This window comes from Neomonachus schauinslandi, chromosome 2 (assembly GCF_002201575.2).
Source record: "Neomonachus schauinslandi chromosome 2, ASM220157v2, whole genome shotgun sequence".
NCBI classification, from domain to species: domain Eukaryota; kingdom Metazoa; phylum Chordata; class Mammalia; order Carnivora; family Phocidae; genus Neomonachus; species Neomonachus schauinslandi.
This window is the reverse complement of record NC_058404.1, coordinates 144,126,903-144,133,676: the sequence shown is the minus strand read 5'-3', so window position 1 is coordinate 144,133,676 and position 6,774 is coordinate 144,126,903. Positions and strand designations below refer to the sequence as shown.

The 6,774-nt window shown below is 41.3% G+C and overlaps 1 pseudogene; it reads right to left on the bottom strand.

Moving 5' to 3' along the window:
- Window positions 1–556: 556 nt before the first annotated feature.
- LOC110591376 lies at window positions 557–3,144 on the bottom strand (annotated as a pseudogene).
- Window positions 3,145–6,774: the final 3,630 nt, after the last annotated feature.

Here is a 6,774-nt window from a genome sequence, read left to right as displayed (position 1 = left end):
AGGAACCAACCCCACTGACACCTTGATCTTGGACTCCTAGCCTCCAGAAATGTGAGACAATACATTTCTTTTAAGACACTCAGTTTGTGGTACTTTATTATGGCAGCCCTAGAAAATCAACATAAAGAATCTAAAATCCCTGTACCTCTAAACTTATTGTTACATGAGAAAAAATAAGTACCTGTTTATTTAAACTAAACCACCAGTTGAATTTTCTATTTCTTATAGTGGAATGCAATCTTAGCTAAGAGATCCAGAAAGGGAAGAAAATTAAGTCATTTGGGGGGGGGTAACAACTGGGATAAGAGAGTTGGGTCATGAATTTCAAAGATGCCAAAGATCTCCTTTCTTAAATAGGAGATTCGTATTTTATTTCTCCAGTGACATAATTGCACTTAAGAGATCCAGAAAGGGAAGAAAATTAAGTCATTTGCGGGGGGTAACAACTGGGATAAGAGAGTTGGGTCATGAATTTCAAAGATGCCAAAGACCTCCTTTTTTAAATAGGAGATTCATATTTTATTTCTCCAGTGACATAATTGCAGTTGAATATGAATTAAAGACCTGCTTACACACCAAAGCCAGGTCCTTTGGGTAGTTTGGTCAAATAGGTAAAACCCCCAGCTGGCTCAAAGAGAAGCATCTACTCCTTGGCTCCAGTTTTGGAATTCTGCCAGCCTTGAGCTCAACAATTTCTTCAGTACCCTGAGGTGTCAGATCTCCATGGTAGTTGCTATTTCTTTGAGCCACGGGTACACTTACCCAGACCCCTAAATATTTTACCTCTGTAAGAGTGAAAAGTTTGTCAGGTATAATACCCCCAACCTTTTTTCTAAGCTTTCTCAGAATGGTCTCCTGTATGGATGGTATCAGAGCTTTGAAGCATGCAAAGTATAGTAGGAGAACTGAATTTGATACTTTCCAACTGGCTTTCCATTATACATTGTATAAAAAGTTGCCACTTCATATACTCTCACCAGAGATACTGTAGAACTTCAGCCTTGTTCATGGCCAAGATAGGTAGCCATCCATTCTGTCTTTGGGCTAAATAGAAGCACAGCTGCTATTTTGTGCCCATCTGGATAGTTTGGTTTTTTTTGTTTGTTTGCTTTGGTTTTTTGGTGTTTTTGGTTTGTTTGTTTGTTTGTTTGTTTTTTACAACTGCTTCTATCCTCTAAGCTATTTCTGGTGTGAAATCAAATGGATCCTTAGGTAACCCATGATGAGGATCTGGGAGATAACATGGAAAGACTGAGGCCACAAAGAAAAACCAGGAGGGAGCAGACTTGAATGACACCAAAGCAGGTGATAAAATCTGAGTGTAGGAAATTCCAGAAAGGGAAGGATTTTGCTTGAAGGATGAAGCATAATGGTCTAGAAGGATAATGATAGTCTGATAATTGATAGAATTCCAACACCATCTCCAAGCTTCATGGTAGATGAATGATGAGAAATCAAGTTCATTCAGCTCAAGAAAGCTACAAGTGGAACAGTGACTTTGAACTTGGGTGATGGGTGATACATACACCTTAAAATGTTGGTTATCACATGGATTATTCAAATAATTAATGCCCAATAAAATTTAGGAGCCTAAATTATCTGAGTGAGTCTCAGATTTGGGAGTGATTTTATAGGTATTTAGTTCAATCTCACACCAGAGTAAGGGTGCTTGTCCTTGAGTTTTCATCTCAAGTGGAAGGCATAACCCCAGCCTTAGAGTTTCCCTTGGTTATGTGACTGTATGTGAGAGAATGGAGTGAGGAAAAGAATGGTTAATGACGCACTGTTCTGAATGTGTTGATTCAGCAGATTATTTTTAAACACACCCAATTTAAACTCTCATTTTTTTCCTTCAGATTCCAGAACAAAGGGTCCTCTCCAAAGAAAAAGCTCTTGTGACTATAAACATACACTGACAAACTGCATACCGAATGTCTCAGAAAATAAGGTAGACTATCACAATTTGCTAGCATTCCACAATTTGCAAAGGATGGTAATAAATATGTTTATTATACATCATTTTACTCCTTAATTTCTTGATATACTACCATAGTCCTTCAGAAGGAAAAGGATGAAAAAGTTATACTTCCAAAGTGAATATATATTCTGCTCCCTGGTCGTTCAGAAATCTACCAGACCTGAGCTACAACAGGATGAAGATTCTCTTTGCACTGGGGACAACTATTGACTTACAACTAAATCTGACCAAACAAAGTACATTACTGTTTTTCCCTTCTCCGTCTTCTGTTAGAAACAAGGGGAAAAAAAACAGGGGTGCTTGGGTGGCTCAATCAGTTAAGCTTCCGACTCTTGGTTTAGGCTCAGGTCGTGATCTCAGGGTGGTGAGATTGAGCCCTCCTTAGGCTCTGGCTCAGCCCAGAGTCTGCTTGTCTCTCGTCCTTCCCCACTGCTCCTCCCCCGGCTCGCTCAATCACACGCGCGCTCTCTCTCTTTCTCCCCCTCCCCCGCTGTATAATATTCATTTATTTATAAGTAAATAAATAAAATCTTAAAAAAAAAAAGAAAAAAGAAACTACAACAACAACCAAAAAAAAAAAAATGCAAAAGCAAAATGATCTGAAAAGTGCTCACTGCTGGGAGGAGAAGCCGCTCCGGATTTGGCAATTTGTCATCCTGACATTTACTGCCTGATGAACACTAGCTTGCTAGATTTTGCAGAGCTAGGCTAAGTGTGACAGACCTCTCTAGATATTAGTTGGAGAGCTCATTAGCATAGGTATTCATTTGGATTTGGTTTTTCGAAGAATGAAAGATAAGGTACTGATTAAGTGCATCTAAATGATGTGCTGAGGAAGCACACCCGGGGCTGCAAACGCCTTACTCTTGATTGAACGAGACCTGGACACCAGGAAGGACTCCCAGAAATATGTAAGTTTGAGCTGCCCTCCTTGACTCTTCTTGTAGTATTGAGGGTTAATGTGATAAGACAAATAGCTCTGTTCACAGATAGTATTCAGTCTCTGCAAAAGGTACATTTTATGTTTCTGGGATCAAAAAAAGTATCCCAGAAGTGATATTTTTCAGAAATATATGGTTCTCAAATGAAGTAAAGTAGCTGCGATATATAAAATCATACAATTTTCTTTACTTTTCTATACCTGAACGTGGCTTACCAGCCCCCATTTTCATTGCAAACAGAAATACTTAATGGTATCATTTCAAGAAAACCTGATTCTTGTGGTTTACTCTCCAGGTTCTTTTGGCTCATTTCTCTTCAGCTCAGGGATTACTCCCTCCCTTACTCCTAAGTGGCATCTGGATTTGGGTGAAGCTTGTGTTGCATCCCAGAACAAGATGGTGGGTAGGTGGGGTGCCTTGAGTCTGTGTGCTCTCGTCTAACACTAAAGAAAAACTTATTCTGACACTTTTAAAAATGTTAAGGGAGATTTTATTGGCCTATTGTAGGGAAGAGAGATAGGGCTCAAGTCCAAATACAGAAGGACAAGTGGGAATTTATAGCCAAGGAGCAGAGTAAGGGGAAAAATCACCAAGAGGACACATCATGGATAGGGGGATACTTACTAAACTGACCCAACAGGATTCTTGCTAAAAGGAGGCCAAGGATGCATAAATCAAAGTGTGGGAATCAGGAGCTTGATCAGATGTCATGGGTGGGGGCTGACTCAGCAGGATTCTTTGTGAACACTGAACTGGGCAGGACCATGGTGGAAGTGAGGTTGGAAAGAGGGTTCAGAGGAGCCTGACCAAAATTGGGTCATCAAGAGCCTCTGCCAGTCCTTGCCAGCCTCCACTGAGGCACAGCTCATCCTGCTGGTCGTGGGCCTCAGTCACTTCCCTCCTAGCATCTGCTGCTGAGGTCCTCAACCCACGGCACCCTCTGCTTCTCAGTCCATTCATTCTTTCTAAGCCCACTGCTGAAGTCTTTCTGCATGCTCCCAGGGACTCAGAAACTAATCTGCATTCCTACATGATATTGGGGTGCTCAGAACTCTGGTGATGCTTTTGGTGTCATCCACATAGACATCACCCATAAGCTGCTGTTACTCTAACCTGGAAAAGTTTGGGGGCTTCTCGTCAAGATTCCCATTCTCTTTGGCTGCTTTTTGAAAAGCCAGGAGTTGTCCCTTTCATTCAAAAACCCCCATCATTTACCAAGAGTTTCCACTAGTGTGGACTAATAAGGAAGGAAGGAACTGTTCTAAACCTGCCAAACTTTACCTCAGATTTGAAGAGAAGAACTGGAAAAGCCCACAATGTAATTGGAATTGAGAGACAAAAAAAATGAGAAAATAAGAGCAAATATTTCTTCCTTTATGGAATGTTTTTCCTTTGGCAAATTACCATCTAGGATTAACAGACATCCCACATATAAAGGATAGTTCTGAATTAAATTCTGCTAACATTTTTTTTCACATGTATGGAGTATAATGTTACTTGATTCTAAACCAGGAAATAATTTTCTCCGCCCCACATTCTGTCTGTATAATTTCAGTATATCACTGTCTGTAAGAACAGGCAGAAATCTGAAGTAGAAAGAGTACTTGTCAAGATGTCAGGAGGTCTGGGATCTGTCTCAGTTCTGTCACTAACAAGCTGGGTGATCTTGGGTAAATTATTGTGCCCCTCTCAACCTTGGTTACTACATCTGCCAAATGATAGAGATCTGAATATGTAAGCTTCTTTTTTGTTGTGATATTTGATGACTCTGTTACTGGAAGCTGGGCTCCCAGCTGGAGGCCAAGAACACAGGACACGTCTGTGCATGTTCAGCAGACTCTTGTGGCAGCCAGCCCACTGGCCATCACAGGAAGACCCAGATGCTTCTTGGAAGAACTCATTGCGAAGGAAGACGAAGCGAGGCTCCAGAAGCCTGACTGACAGCGAAGTCTCGGTTGACAGAAAAGTGGTTATTTTGAATGTGTGACAGTATTTATCATTCTTGTCCATGTCTAAGTTCAATGAAGAACTAACTCATTAATTAATAACAAATTAAGAAAAACTGAAAGACAGGGTTCGCTTAAAAAAAACTCTAAAAAACATGGAGTCAAAACATAGTGTTTAGTGACCTTCTAACGAACTGTCACCAAAAGAAAGTGGGCATTTGCAACATGCCAGAGCCAAAGCAGAATCCTGGCCCCTAAGAGCCTCCAGTGTTGTTGCACTGGGCTTGGAGGAAGCACAGCTGCACGCAGAGAGGGCAGGATGCCCACAGAGCAACAGGTGCATCACGTGGGACACCCTGGCAATGCCCAGGAATTGGTCCCCAGCACTTGGTGTTTCCTGGAATGAGCACAGTAGTTCCAGAGGATTCCCATTAACCTCTGATAGACTTTTCAAAGGCCAGAGGGCCTGAGTGAGCACAAACCTAGCACACAAATACTGCTTTCGACTGCACAACGTGCATGTGCCCTTCTTCCAGTAACAGAATCAAATTTTTCTTCAGGAAACCACCCCAACCTCCCTCTCAGTCTTAGTAGTTTGAATACAGTTGATCCATTTCCCTGCTCCAGGGGGTGAACTTGAGTCCCAGAAAAGGCTAATTGATAGATTCCATCCTTTTGGCTGTGGTGATTATATTATGGACTGGCACATAACCAAAGTCAGGCCATCAAATGAAAGTATAGGACTTTTACAGAATTTTTGGAAAAGAGACATTCTGAGATTGCAAATGACAGTAAAACGGAAGCCTAGAACTTCCAGAGACTGATACATGGCAAAAAGCCTGCCTGAGAAAGAAACAAACATAGAGGCAAGGGTTGTGAAGAATAATGCAAAACTTGGAGATAAGGCAAAATGTTAGGTAATACGTCCCTTCAGGGATGAAGGCCTCCCAAAGACGATCTAGGGAACTGAATTTAGTTTGACTCACTCTTTTTAATTGATTAAAGATCCAGAAGTAGTGAGTCCCATGTTAACCTGCAGATATTTGTCTGGTAGAGATGCAAATGATGTCCGTCCAGTGGAACAGATCATCCTAAACATTTCAGTTTATTGCCTTGTTGGATATTAACCAGTTTATGTGTCCCTCCAGCAATCTTATTTTAGCATGCCTCTACTGAGTTGCCTATAAATGCCTAGCTTCTCAAATGACGGTTGGACAAGTTTTAATATTGTTATTGTTCTCTCACTAATTCACAAGTTAAATAAAGTCTTTGATACATGGTTTATTTTATATTCACCTAAGAGTCATTTTTAAAGAGTACTTTTTAAAAAATTATACTTCAACACAAGAGATGAAGAAAAAAAAAGAAATAGAGAACAAGTCCTGTCTACTTTATTTCAGGACCCAGATCCCGCTACTCCTACTTGTGGACTACACCATCCTTTGAGTTGATATAGTCTATATTCTGGCAAGCCAACGCGAGCTGGGTTTTTATCTTCTTATCCAAGATTCTGACCTCAGTTCCAAAGTTTTTCCCCACACCACCAAGCAATTCTCCCACCAGCTGCATGTCTAGGAATTCAACTCAATTCTGACACTATCTACCCGGAGATAGCATCAGACGCTACAGTTGAAGGATTCAGTCCCACAAGACTGCCCCCCATCCCCCCGGAGGCTAATCACAAGCCTAGGTTGTTTACCTGGGCCTCTGATGCACCCCTGTAGGTTCCAATGTCCCCCTCCTAGCGTTTGATTAATTTGTAAGATCGGCTCACAGAACCCAGGAAACATTTTATTTTTACTAGATCCCTGGTTTATTATAAAAGGATATAACTCAGGAACAGTCAGATGGAAGAGATGCACAGGGCAAGGTGTAGGGAAGGGGGTGCAGGGCTCCCATGCCCTCTCCA